At 45.4% G+C, this 15,322-nt stretch overlaps 1 protein-coding gene across 10 annotated transcripts in view; it reads left to right on the top strand.

The window, feature by feature from the left end:
* Positions 1-15,322, top strand: part of triqk (triple QxxK/R motif containing) — a 135,180-nt gene that overhangs the window by 59,772 nt on the left and 60,086 nt on the right. The window lies entirely within an intron of this gene.

Raw genomic sequence — 15,322 nt, forward strand, 5'->3', positions numbered from 1 at the left:
TTTTTAAACAGTGATGTCACGTTTGCTAATTTCCAATCCGCTGGGACCACCCCAGAGTCTAGTGAATTTTGCTAAATTATCACTAGTCCATTTGCAATTTCCCTAGCCATCTCTTTTAGCACTCTGGGATGCATTCCATCTGGGGCAGAAGACTTGTCTACCTTTAGCCCCATTAGCTTGCCCATCACTACCTCCTTAGTGATAACAATCCTCTCAAGGTCCTCACCTGTCATAGCCTCATTTCTATCGGTCACTGGCATGTTATTTGTGTCTTCCACTGTGAAGACTTACCCAAAAAACCTGTTCAGTTCCTCAGCCATTTCCTCATCTCCCATTATTAAATCTCCCTTCTCATCCTCTAAAGGACCAATATTTACCTTAGCCACTCTTTTTTGTTTTATATATTTGTAGAAACTTTTACTATCTTTTTATATTCTGAGCAAGTTTACTCTCATAATCTATCTTACTCTTCTTTATCGCTTTTTTAGTAGCTTTCTGTTGCCCCCCAAAGATTTCCCAGTCCTCTAGTTTCCCACTAGTCTTTGCCACTTTCTATGCTTTTTCCTTCAATTTGATACTTTCCCTTATTTCCTTGGATATCCATGGTCGATTTTCCCTCTTTCTATCGTCCTTCCTTTTTGTTGCTATAAACCTTTGCTGAGCACTGAAAAATCACTTGGAAGGTTCTCCACTGTTCCTCAACTGTTTCAGTCTTTGCTCCCAGTCTACCTTAGCTAGTTCTTCTCTCATCCCATTGTAATCTCTTTTGTTCAAGCACAAAACACTAGTGTTTGATTTTACCTTCTCACCCTCCATTTGTATTTTAAATTCCACCATATTGTGATCGCTCCTTCTGAGAGGATGCCTAACTATGAGATCATTAATCAATCCTGTCTCATTACACAGGACCAGATCTAGGACCGCTTGTTCCCTCGTAGGTTCCATTACTTACTGCTGTAGGAAACTATCGCGGATATATTCTATAAACTCCTGAAGGCACGGTAGCATTGGGGCAGCATGGTAGCATAGTGGTTAGCACAATTGCTTCACAGCTCCAGGGTCCCAGGTTTGATTCCCGGCTTGGGTCACTGTCTGTGCGGAGTTTGCACGTTCTCCCCGTGTGTGCATGGGTTTCCTCCGGGTGCTCCGGTTTCCTCCCACAGTCCAAAGATGTGCAGGTTAGGTGGATTGGCTATGCTAAATTGCCCTTAGTGTCCAAAATTGCCCTTAGTGTTGGGTGGGGTTACTGGGTTATGGGGATAGGGTGGAGGTGTGGGCTTGGGTAGGGTGCTCTTTCCAAGAGCCAGTGTGGACTCGATGGGCTGAATGGCTTCCTTCTGCACAGTAAATTCTATGTAATTATATGACCGACCTGGTTAAACCAATCGACATGTAGATTAAAATCCCCTGTGATAACTGCTGTATCATTTCTGCATGCATCAGTTATTTCTTTGTTTATTGCCTGTCCCACCATAATGTTACTATTTGGTGGCCTATAGACTACTCCTATCAGCGACTTTTTCGCCTTACTATTCCTGATTTCCACCCAAATGGATTCAACCTTATCCTCCATAGCACCGATGTCATCCCTTACTATTGCCCGGATGTCATCCTTAAATAACAGAGCTACACCACCTCCCTTACCATCCACTCTGTCCTTCCGAATTGTATAATACCCTCGGATATTTAACTCCCTGTCATGACCATCTTTTAACCATATTTCAGTAATGGCCACTAAATCATAGTAATTCACGAAGATTTGCGCCATCAACTCATTTACCTTATTCCGAATACTCCGAGCATTCAGGTAAAGTACACTTATGTTAGCTTTTATACCTCTGTTTTGACTCTTAACACCTCGATCAGTAACATCTCCAAAGTTATAGTTCCCCTTAACTTTTCTCCTAATTTTCCTTGTCGTTGAACCCATACCTTCATGTAACAACCTGCCACGTTTTATTCCTTTTAAGTATTACTGGTCCTATTCACTGAGCTCCCCACAGTCACTGTACCTTGTACTGTCACCCTTTCTGATTTTTGACTATGGCTTCTCTGCCTTACACTTTCCCCCTCCCTGCCTTTTGTTTCTGTCCCTGTTTTACTGCCTTCCGACTTCCTGCATCAGTTCCCATCCCCCTGCCACATTAGTTTAAACTCTCCCCAACCGCTTTAGCAAACACCCACCCTAGGACTTCGGTTCCAGTCCAGCCCAGGTGCAGACCATCCGGTTTGTACTGGTCCCACCTCCCCCAGAACCGGTTCCAATGCACCAGGAATTTGAATCCCTCCCTCTTGCACCATCTCTCGAGCCACGCATTCAACCTATCTATCCTGACATTCCTACTCTGACTAGCTTGTGGCACTGGTAGCACTCCTGAGATTACTACTTTTTGAGGTCCTACATTTTAGTTTAACTCCTAACTCCCTAAATTCAGCTTGTAGGACCTCGTCCCATTTTTTACCTATATCGTTGGTGTCTATGTGCACCACGACAGCTGGCTGTTCACCCCCCCCAAAGAATGTCCTGCAGCCGCTCTGAGACATCCTGGACCCTTGCACCAGGGAGGCAACATACTATCCTGGAATCTCGATTGGGTCTGCAGAACCGCCTGTCTATTCCCTTTAAGATTGAGTCCCCTATCACTATCGCCCTGCCATTCTTCTTCCTGCCCTGCTGCCATGAATCTGGCTGCTGCTTCCTTCCCCTGGTGAGCCATCTCCCTCAACAGTATCCAAGGCGGTATTTCTGTTTTGCAGGGAGATGACCGCAGGGGACACCTGCACTGCCGTCCTACTCTTGCTCTGTCTTTTGGTCACCCATTTTCTATCTCCCTCAGTAACTTTCAGCTGCGGTGTGACCAACTCGCTAAACGTGCTATCCACGATGTCCTCGGCATCGCATCTGCTCTAAAGTGAGTCCATCCGTAGCTCCAGAGCTGTCAAGCGGTCTAACAGGAGCTGGAACTGGACACAGTTCTTGTACGGAAGGAGCCAGGGACAGTGGATGTCTCTGAGCTCCCACATCGCACACGAGGAGCATGACACGGGTCTGGGATCTCCTGCCATGTCTTAAACCTTAGGTTAACTTATACAACTACAATTCCAAAAAAGAAAGAAAAAAATTAATAAATAAATTAGACAATGAGGAGAAAAACTACTTACCAGTCACTTACCAGGGTTAAAGAGCACCTCCTCCCCACCCAGCTTCAAATTTCCACCTTGCATCAAATTCCCAAACTCACTCTTTGTTGTGTCTCACTCTGGCTGTGTCTTCTCTGGCTCACTGGCAGAACTCACAGTGATAATGCAGTACAAGTTGCATTTATTAATTATTAGGTACATGATAAAGTACCACATAACATACTTCGGTATAGAGAGTACAATTTAGAATTACATTGCAATTTATTGTATTATACAAGACTTGGCAACATAGTAAATAGTGAGAAAAGAGGTTGCAACCTCAGACGTAGACTGGTGAAATGGACATACACATAGAGCGATCAGAATTCCATGTTGCTGTCTCTCTGAGGAATATGAGATGCACTGGCATCCAAATGCACTCAAAATCTAATACGAACAAAGATTCAAAGTGACCTCCTTGAGCTCCTTCAACCTACAAGTGAGCCTATTAATTCCATGGTTTTAAAGTACTGATATGCATTACTTTACATGTAGCTACATCAGTGCCATTGGAAAATTTACACATCTAACTTACAATGTTAAGGGCCCCTGAATCCTCCCAATTAGTCATCCCACAGAATTTGGTATCTCCAAATGCCAAAATCCTCAGAATCCTTTCCTACAGATCATTAATAAAGCAAATAGCCAATGACTAATTCATCGGAAATTTCCATGTGCTCAATTTATAATCACATTGCTATTTAGATCACTTCATTTTTAAAATCTAGCTACAATTTTCTCTTGAATTTATGGTTTTCCTTCTTTTCAGCATGGAATTATGTGCAGTTACACTTTAATGTCGAAGCGGGTCATGCAGTGTTTCCTTCAGGGTGTCAGCGTATTCTTTTGAGAAGTCTAAATCTGGAGGATTATGATCTCCCTTCACCAAAAGAATGGTGCATCAAATTCAAAGTAAAGCGATCCTACAAATGCATCCTTTGCTAACTTAAACATTATTCCCTCAACTATTAAGCCAGCTGACTAACAGTTCTCTGATTTTCCATGTTTGAAGAATGATGCAACGTTTTGTTGTCTTTCCTCGTTTCCAGTCAGCTATGTTAAATTCTTTCTCACTTTCTATAAGATAGATTTATCAGTCAGATATTTTAGAGGGAGCTGTTTTATTACTATTTCTTCCACCCATTCTCCATTTTAAAAAAGATTTGACATGTTTCATTGCGACATTTCTACCTTTCCCATTTCCACCTCGGGCTGGATTCTCCTCACCCCAACGCCAAATTCGTGTTCGGCGATGGGGCGGAGAATCCGTTATCCCGCACGATTTCACTATTCTCCGCCCCCTTAAAATCAGTACGCCACACCAAGTATCCACTGCCTCAGGCCATTGCCTGAGGCCCGCCCCACAATTCTCCGTCCCCGAGCGGCCGAATTCCCGATGGCATGGTTCTAACATGGTCCTGCCATTCGGGAACCTCGCGTGGCGACTACGGAATCAGTCCGGGGCTGCCAGCTGCCATAGTCAGGGGCGGGCCGATCGGTGGACAGGGGGCTTCATTCGGGACTGGGGGCTATGTGAACGGGCAAGCGGCTGATGCGGGACACTATTTTGGCGGTCCAGGTGCGCAGGCTAAGTCCGCCATGGAGCACGACGCGGACGCTGGAGGCTGCCGTTGTGCGCATGCGCGGCCTCTGACCCGGAAGTGCGGGGGTGGGGCCGTATCGGCAGTCACGTAGAGCTGCGAGCTCTACGATGGCTGCCTGCTAGCCCCCTGCAAGACGGTGAATCTGTGGCCTTTTGATGCCAGTTTTCCTGCCGTAAAAGACCACAGTTTGCACAATGGCGTGGGGACATAGTCCCAAAAACGGAGAATCCATCCGCTGATCTCCAGTACTCCACGGGTGCGATTCTCCCCAAAATTTCTAAGTTAATTTGTGGTGTGCTTCTCAGGGCCAGTGAAATCCCCACCGCCATCCAATGACACTCAGTCAATTTTTTGGGCCCTGGGGAGTTAGCAGTTTAGCCGACATTTAGAATTTCTTTTAGCACTGGGGAGCTGAACTGAGATTGGGCCGTCATTTTGAAAGGGTGCCCTAATCTCCAAATGAGCTTGTGGGTCCTCCACACCCTCACCCATGGGGAATGCCCCCCCCCCACACACACACACACACACATGGACACTACCCCACACCCCCCAAGTGAGGACATCCCACTATGGGGTACCCGGGGTCCGCCCTCTTCAGACCTCATACCCCATTACAGCACCCCCTTCCTTCCAGGACCCCCACCCATCACCCACCCAACTGCCCGGCGGCCCCTGCTTACCTGCTCTATACTCTCACGCCCTTCAAAGCCCTCCTCCACCCTCGTTTCATGGGCATTGCCCACCTCGTCCCCTGGCCCTTGGCAGTGCCACCCGGCACTCAGGCACCCTTGTACCGGCACCCAGGCAATGCTCCTGCTAACTTGGCAGTGTCATCTGGCCACCTTATCAGTGCCAGGGTGGCAGTGCCAAGGTGCCAGCTGGGCAGTGCCAAGGTGCCCACGTTCCAGGGGGAAGGCCAGGGATCAATTACATCTATTCCCGCTGTTGAAAAACTTTATATCTCCACTCCACCAAACTGCACACATTTAAAAGATGTTCATGTACCTCTATTCCATAAATCTTAGTTTTCCATCTCATCTAACCCTTTCTGCACAGAAGGGAAAGTAATTTTAAGGTGAAGTATTTTCTGTCTGTTTAGCGTTTTGCACTTCAATACTTCCATTAGAACATGAATCTCTCCAGTGAAAGTATACAAAGCAAAATGATGCAATCGCAGATATACACAGCTGATGTTAGCCAGCCACATTTCTGCTCAGCTATTGTGTACCAGACAGAAGGAAATTTGGCTCCACAACTCCTCCTCCAAAGAAAACAAATTCCAATTGAGCTCCTGCAAAGCAGCATTAATTACATTTACTTACCTCTGCAATTTAATAATTGTTCTTTGTTTACAAAATGGGCACATGTATAAACATAAATACAAAAGCATGATTGGATATTTAATCCTATTCCCCCCCCGTCCCCCCCCCCCCCCCCAACCTCCTCCCAATCCCTCTAATTTTCTCCTCCAGCCCTGCGGGTGGTGACTTGTGACATTATACGGTTCCATTAGTACCGGCAGTTTTCTGGTGATCATCCAAGTTGGCATTCTTCATACGTGAGTGCCGACAGTGAGTGCCATCGGCAGCATTGCAGCAGAGCCCGATCTTGTCCCCCTCGTTCAACATCCAGACACGCACACAATCCAGCAGGTGTCACAGAGTAGCAGTCAGGAACTAGTAGGTTGGCTGCTTTTCTCTCAGCCGTGGGACACTGGAACCAATTATAACCACCGCCATTACTGCCGTGATTGGATGAAATAATTTGCTCTTATATCATTTAATTTAGGCTGCATGAATTAGATGTTAAGAAGGCTAGTTTGTGCAGTGAATTTAAAAATTAGAATCTGATTACCTGGCTCTCACATTATGATTTATAATACTGTTGTGCCTTTATTAATTTTATATAGGTGCGTTTTCTTAGTAAGCAATAAAACCAGATTAGCCAAATATATAATGTCAAACAACACGCAGTCTGTGATACGATACTATGGATAAACAACTGGATTTTAATTTTAAAAAGCAGTTATTTAACAGAAGTCTACCATTCATTATATCATTAACATGAATTAATTTATAGTCAGTGTACAATTTGTTTACTAATTTATATTTATTCAAGACAAATCAATTAAAATACCTGAAGAGCCTTCCTCTTTTGTTTCACTTGAAAAGCTGTTGCTCACACAGAATTTTATTACAGAAAGTTGCAATGACTTGAGCTTAAACTGCAAAAGCAGAAACCTGAATAGCATTTATGTTTCCTCATAGATGCAGATGTGTGGTGTTTTTCTCCTTAAGATTTTGTATTTGCTGTGCTACTGTCCAAAGCAAACAAAGATTATGACCTTGTCGTTTTCCCCTTGAGTCATTGCATTGTGCAGAAGTTTAATCTCTTGGAAAGATGTACAGTACCGCGGAAATAAATTTACACCGAGATGCCAAATGAGTTTCATTGTTTTTATTTGAATACAGTTCATGTACAATGGTCGCAAATTCGGCATTAATTGAACAGAAATTTTATTTGAATATTCGAGAAAGCTGAAAGTAGCAAATTCAGTTTTCTTAAAAAGTGATTCAAACTGCCATTAACCCTTGCCCTCTTGACTTTTCATTGAGGATCAAGGGCAGCATTCATTAAGTGTAGCACAAGTTGCTAGCACTGTGGATTCACAGCGGCAGGGTCCCAGGTTTGATTCCCCGCTGGGTCACTGTCTGTGCGGAGTCTGCACGTTCTTCCCGTGTCTGCATGGTTTTCTTCCGGGAGCTCCGGTTTCCTCCCACAGTCCAAAGATGTGCTGGTTATGTGGATTGGCCATGCTAACTTGCCCTTGGTGTCCAAAAAGGTTAGGAGGGGTTGTTGGGTTACGGGGATAGGGTGGAAGTGAGGGCTTAAGTGGGTCGGTGCAGACTCGATGGGCAGAACGGTCTCGTTCTGCACTGTATGTTCTATGTTCTACGATTAGATTTACTCGAAATGTGAGTAAACATTTTAATAAATTGTTGCAATGAGAATTTAGTGAAAGAATGTTGCCGTAGCTTTACACACGGAAGATAAATTCTCGTAAAAGCCCCACAATCATGAATGTGCCATGTTTGTCACTATGATTTCTAGATTCTAAAGGCATCAACGAGTTTGGGGGGAGTGCGGGGCTCTGGCGTTGCGATAGAGAATCAGCCATGATTATAATGAATGGCAGAGCAGACTTGAAGGGCTGAATGCTCCTATTTTCTATGTTTCTAATTATTGGGGCTCTTATTTTAAGAAGAGTCTAATAAGAGTCGGTAGTCCGGTTGATTGGAGCTTACGAAATACGATTTTATGACTAATTATTCACTTGAATATACTCGATAATACATTAAGAACTGAATCAAAATTTTATAAATGAAATATCAAATGAAATGATACATAAAAAGGGCGAACTCATGGCAAATAACGTAAAAGCATAAAAAAATCACTTTAAACACAAACAGATAGATGATTCAGGAATTCAGGAACAATACCTCAACCACGTTTTTTTTAAACCCGTAGTGTCACCTTATCACTGTCACCATACCTTTACACTGACATGTTTTTAAACCACCCTCATAGTGTTTGACCTTAGTTTTGCAATTTTAAACATGCTGCTATTCTCGATTTCTTGCATTTGTGGGTTTTCTTTCTTGAGCTTTGATTTGGTATTTGTTTTACTGACTTTTGTTGTTTGAGCCGTTGTCTTTTAAGAATTAAGGTTATCCTTAATTCTCAAGATTCTACCAGCCAGTACCAAATCCAAAATCATACTTATATTAGTTAATCATTTGGAGCCATCGGGTGTTTTTTGTCAATCACATTTTTTCTTCATTTTGGACAGTCTTCTCCATAGCCCTCTTGTTTTTCTAGATTCTGTTGGCCGAGTAGTTTGGGCTCTGTCCTATAGCAACAGCAAATGTTTATTATATCATTTAGTTTCAGGAAGAATGAGTAAAACTATCCAACTTGTAATATTGAAAGAAAGCTGTTCATTCAGCAGTGGTACTGTTAATCTCTACTTCTCTCCTATGCAGTTTCTTTACATACCATTAAAAATAGTGAATGTAGTTAATAAATTTGTATAGAAACTTAAAAATTCATAGCAACAGTAAAATAATTAGAAGTATCCATTAGGAGAATGATTGATTGATGATATCTGGAAAAAGGCATATGTCGAAGCTTTTAATCTTGCAGTCGTCAGGACATTCGCAGAAATACCAAATGTAATGGGAACAATAATTAAAACTGTCAGTGGATTCGTTACTCCCACTTGACGCAAGCCTCCCTTCATTGGTCAAAATGTGGGATTCCTAAAGTTCCATATACCTTATCAGCAACGTCATAAATAGGGCCCATGGCATTTGCTCACCATGGAAACTGGATGCTGTTATAGGGCACATCAAAGTCATCCTGCGTGATAATGGCTACCTTAGTCAGATCATTGCTCACTGTATATTGTACAAACTCATGAATGGGCCCCAGGTCACCACCATCAGTCCTAAAGTCACCCGAAAGGATAAGGGGCAGGACGCTTCAATAATGGGGCTATGTCCCCAGCCCAGCGTCAAAACGCGGGTGAATCACTCTGGATTCTCCTGCCTGAAGGGGGCGAGCAGGGCCTCGGAGTAGCCCACGCAGCTTCCGCTGCCGATACGGGGCCGTGCACTTCTGGTCGAATCCACGCATGCGCACGTCGGCAGCCTGCGTCGGCCGGTCCGTGCGACATGGCGGACTCACAACGCGGACCGGCCCCGAAAATATAGGCCCCCCAAGATCACGTGCGCCCGCGGATAGGTCGCCCGTGTTTTGATGCTGGAGTGGGGGCATAGCCCCGTTATTGGAGCATCCCGCCCTTATCCTTCCGGGTGACTTTAGGACTGATGGTGGGGCCCATTCATGAGTTTGTGCAATATACAGTGAGCAATGATCTGATTAAAGTAGTCATTAACTCGTAGGATGGCTTTGATGGACTGAGTCCGCAGCCGCTACGCCGAGTTCCCGACAGGTGGGACCATGAAAGACCCAGGCCGTCGGGAACTCGGCCAGTTACACTTAGAGAATCGGCGCAGCGGCCTCAGTCAATGGCCCCATACCTGCGCCGTATAGACCCTGCGTGCGTACGATTCGCGCCGATTCTCGAGGGACCCGGGAATGGCGTCGCGCAGTATTTCGACATCAACGGCCATTCTCCACCCCCACGCCGATCACGATTTTGGTGCGGAGGCTCCGAGAATCCCGCCCATGGTATTTCCAAAATTTGAGCAACAGGTGAAACTGTTTTGCACTGCTACTATGTAGTAGGGCGGCGGTCTTGTGGCGCTGTGGGTCACGTCCCTGCCTCTGAGCCAGAAGCTCTGTGTTTGACTCCTACCTCATGACTTGATGGCCAAGGAAGGTGCTTTCATAACACAGTCAAAAACGTTGAGGGCCAACCTACAAATCCTTTCAAGAACACCAATGGCTGGAGGTAAGAGTGGGAGAGACGTTTGGTTAGCCACACTTGATGTGGAGTGGCTCACCCCTCAAGCTATAAGCTCCTGGCGACAGTCTATAAGACCATAAGATATGTGAGCAGAATTAGGCCACTCGGCCGATCGAGTCTGCTCCGCCATTAAATCATGTCTAATATTTTCTCATCCCCATTCTCCTGATTTTTCCCCATAACCGCTAATCGTCTTATTAATCAAGAACCTATCTATCTGTGTCTTAAAGACACTCAGTGATTTGGCCCTCCACAGCATTCTGCGGCAAAGAGTTCCACAGATTCACCACCCTCTGGCTGAAGAAATTCCTCCTCATCTCCGTTTTAAAGAATTGTCCCTTTAGTCTGAGATGGTGTCCTCTGGTTCTAGTTTTTCCTGTACGTGGAAACATCCTCTCCACGTCCAAACTATCCAGGCCTCGCAGTATCTTGTAAGTTTCAATAAGATCCCCTCTCATCCTAAACTCCAACGAGTAGACCCAGAATCCTCAAACGTTCCTCATATTACAAGTTCTTCATTCCAGGGATCATTATTGTGAACCTCGTCTGGACCCTTGCCAAGGCCAGCATATCCTTCCTTAGATATGGGGCCCAAAACTGCTCACAGTACTCCAAATGTGGTCTGTCCTGAACCTTATACAGCCTCAGAAGTACATCCTTGGTCTTGTATTCTAGCCCTCTTGACATGAATGCTAACATTGCATTTGCCTTCTTAACTGAACATGCACATTAACCTTAAGGGAATCATGAATAAGGACTCCCAAGTCCCTTTGTGCTTCTGATTTCCTAAGCATTTCGCCATTTAGAAAATAGTCTATGCCTAAACTCCTCCTTCCAAAGTGCATAACCTCACACATTTCCACATTGTATTTCATTTGCCACTTCATTGCCCACTCTCCTAGATTGTCCAAGTCCTTCTGCAGCCCCCTTGTTTCCTCAATGCTACCTGTCCCTCTACAGATCTTGGTATCATCTGCAAACTTAGCGACAGTGCCTTCTTCCAGATCATTAATGTATATTGTGAAAAGTTGTTGTCCCATTAGTGACACTTTCCAGGAATTATTTGCTATGGCAACAGAAGAAAGCCTGCCGTAGTGCAGTGTTCTTCAAACTTTTTTTCCGGGGACCCATTTTTCACAACCGGCCAACCTTCGGGACCCAACCCGGCCAACCTTCGTGACCCACGCCGGCCGACCTTCACGACCCACGCCGGCCAATCTGAGCAATCCACCATTTTCTCTTACCTTGTTTGCTGCTGATAATAATGGAGGAAATGGTAGATAGATAGATAGAGAATAGAGAAATACAGCACAGAACAGGCCCTTCGGCCCACGATGTTGCGCCGAACTTTTGTCCTAGGTTAATCATAGAATTTTGGACAATTTTTCATGGCCAATCCACCCAACCTGCACATCTTTGGACTGTGGGAGGAAACCGGAGTACCCGGAGGAAACCCACGCAGTCACGGGGAGGATGTGCAGACTCCACACAGACAGTGACCCAAGTCGAAATCGAACTTGGGACCCTGGAGCTGTGAAGCAATTGTGCTATCCACAATGCTACCGTGCTGCCCTTAAGAAGTTAACCTACACTCCATTATTCTACCCTAATCCAAGTACCTATCCAATAGCCGCTTGAAGGTCCCTAACTTTTCCGACTCAACTACTACCACAGGCAGTGCATTCCATGCCCCCACTACTCTCTGGGTAAAGAACCTACCTCTGACATCCCCTCTATATCTTCCACCATTTATCTTAAATTTATGTCCCCTTGTAATGGTGTGTTCCACCCGGGGAAAAAGTCTCTGACTGTCTATCTATTCCCCTGATCATCTTATAAACCTCTATCAAGTCGCCCCTCATCCTTCTCCGTTCTAATGAGAAAAGGCCGAGCACCCTCAACCTTTCCTCGTATGACCTACTCTCCATTCCAGGCAACATCCTGGTAAATCTCCTTTGCACCTTTTCCAAAGCTTCCACATCCTTCCTAAAATGAGGTGACCAGAACTGTACGCAGTACTCCAAATGTGGCCTGACCAAGGTTTTGTACAGCTGCATCATCACCTCACGGCTCTTAAATTCAATCCCTCTGCTAATGAACGCTAGCACACCATAGGCCTTCTTCACAGCCCTATCCACTTGAATGGCAACTTTCAAAGAACTATGAACATAGACCCCAAGATCTCTCTGCTCCTCCACATTGCCAAGAACCCTACCATTAACCCTGTATTCCGCATTCAGATTTGTCCTTCCAAAATGGACAACCTCACACTTGTCAGGGTTAAACTCCATCTGCTACTTCTCAGCCCAGCTCTGCATTCTATCTATGTCTCTTTGAAGCCGACAACAGCCCTCCTCACTATCCACAACTCCACCAATCTTCGTATCATCTGCAAATTTACTGACCCACCCTTCAACTCCCTCATCCAAGTCGTTAATGAAAATCACAAACAGCAGAGGACCCAGAACTGATCCCTGCGGTACGCCACTGATAACTGGGCTCCAGGCTGAATATTTGCCATCCACCACCACTCTCTGTCTTCCATCGGTTAGCCAGTTTGTTATCCAACTGGCCAAATTTCCCACTATCCCATGCCTCCTTACTTTCTGCATAAGCCTACCATGGGGAACCTTATCAAATGCCTTACTAAAATCCATGTACACTACATCCACTGCTTTACCTTCATCCACATGCTTGGTCACCTCCTCAAAGAATTCAATAAGACTTGTAAGGCAAGACCTACCCCTCACAAATCCGTGCTGACTATCCCTAATCAAGCAATGCCTTTCCAGATGCTCAGAAATCCTATCCCTCAGTACCCTTTCCATTACTTTGCCTACCACCGAAGTAAGACTAACTGGCCTGTAATTCCCAGGGTTATCCCTATTCCCTTTTTTGAACAGGGCACGACATTCACCACTCTCCAATCCTCTGGTACCACCCCTGTTGACAGCGAGGACGAAAAGATCATTGCCAACGGCTCTGCAATTTCATTTCTTGCTTCCCATAGAATCCTTGGATATATCCCGTCAGGCCCGGGGGACTTGTCTATCCTCAAGTTTTTCAAAACGCGCAACACATCTTCCTTCCTGACAAGTATCTCCTCAAACTTATCAGTCTGCTTCACGCTGTCCTCTCCAACAATATGGCCCCTCTCGTTTGTAAATACTGAAGAAAAATACTTGTTCAAGACCTCTCCTATCTCTTCAGACTCAATACACAATCTCCCGCTACTGTCCTTAATCGGACCTACCCTCGCTCTAGTCATTCTCATATTTCTCACATATGTGTAAAAGGCCTTGGGGTTTTCCTTGATCCTACCCGCCAAAGATTTTTCATGCCCTCTCTTAGCTCTCCTAATCCCTTTCTTCAGTTCCCTCCTGGCTATCTTGTATCCCTCCAGCGCCCTGTCTGAACCTTGTTTCTTCAGCCTTACATAAGTCTCCTTCTTCCTCTTAACAAGACATTCAACCTCTCTTGTCAACCATGGTTCCCTCACTCGACCATCTCTTCCCTGCCTGACAGGGACATACATATCAAAGACACGCAGTACCTGTTCCTTGAACAAGTTCCACATTTCACTTGTGTCCTTCCCTGACAGCCTATGTTCCCAACGTCTGCACTTCAATTCTTGTCTGACAGCATTGTATTTACCCTTCCCCCAATTATAAACCTTGCCCTGTTGCTCGCACCTATCCCTCTCCATTACTAAAGTGAAAGTCACAGAATTGTGGTCACTACCTCCAAAATGCTCCCCCACTAACAAATCTATCACCTGCCCTGGTTCATTACCAAGTACTAAATCCAATATGGCCTCCCCTCTGGTCGGACAATCTACATACTGTGTTAGAAAAGCTTCCTGGACACACTGCACAAACACTACCCCATCCAAACTATTTGATCTAAAGAATTTCCACTCAATGTTTGGGAAGTTGAAGTCGCCCATGACTACTACCTTGTGACTTCTGCACCTTTCCAAAATCTGTTTCCCAATCTGTTCCTCCACATCTCTGCTGCTATTGGGGGGCCTATAGAAAACTCCCAACAAGGTGACTGCTCCTTTCCTATTTCTAACTTCAACCTATATTACCTCAGTAGGCAGATCCCCCTCGAACTGCCTTTCTGCAGCTGTTATACTATCTCTAATTAACAATGCCACCCCCCCACCTCTTTTACCATCCTTCCTAATCTTGTTGAAACATCTATAACCAGGGACCTCCAACAACCATTTCTGCCCCTCTTCTATCCAAGTTTCCGTGATGGCCACCACATCGTAGTCCCAAGTACAGATCCATGCCTTAAGTTCACCCACCTTATTCCTGATGCTTCTTGCATTAAAGTATACACACTTCAACCCATCTCCTTGCCTGCAAGTACTCTCCTTTGTCATTGTTACCTTCCCCACTGCATCACTACGTGCTTTGGCGTCCTGACTATCGTCTTCCTTAGTTGCTGGACTACAAATCCGGTTCCCATTCCCCTGCCAAATTAGTTTAAACCCCCCCCCGAAGAGTACTAGAAAACCTCGCCCCCAGGATATTGGTGCCCCTGTGGTTCAGATGCAACCCGTCCTGCTTGTACAGGTCCCACCTTCCCCAGAATGCGCTCCAATTATCCAAATACCTGAAGCCCTCCCTCCTACACCATTCCTGCAGCCACGTGTTCAACTGCACTCTCTCCCTATTCCTAGCCTCGCTATCACGTGGCACCGGCAACAAACCAGAGATGACAACTCTGTCTGTCCTGGCCTTTAACTTCCAGCCTAACTCCCTAAACTTGTTTATTACCTCCACACCCTTTTTCCTACCTACATCGTTGGTACCAATGTGCACCACGACTTCTGGCTGCTCACCCTCCCCCTTCAGGATCCTGAAGACACGATCAGAGACATCCCTGGCCCTGGCACCCGGGAGGCAAAATACCTTTCGGGACTCTCGCTTGCGACCACAGAATCTCCTATCTATTCCCCTAACCATTGAATCTCCTATTACTATTGCTTTTCTATGCTCCCCCCTTCCCTTCTGATCCCCAGAGCCAGACTCAGTGC

This window comes from Scyliorhinus canicula, chromosome 10, assembly GCF_902713615.1.
Source record: "Scyliorhinus canicula chromosome 10, sScyCan1.1, whole genome shotgun sequence".
Lineage (NCBI taxonomy): Eukaryota > Metazoa > Chordata > Chondrichthyes > Carcharhiniformes > Scyliorhinidae > Scyliorhinus > Scyliorhinus canicula.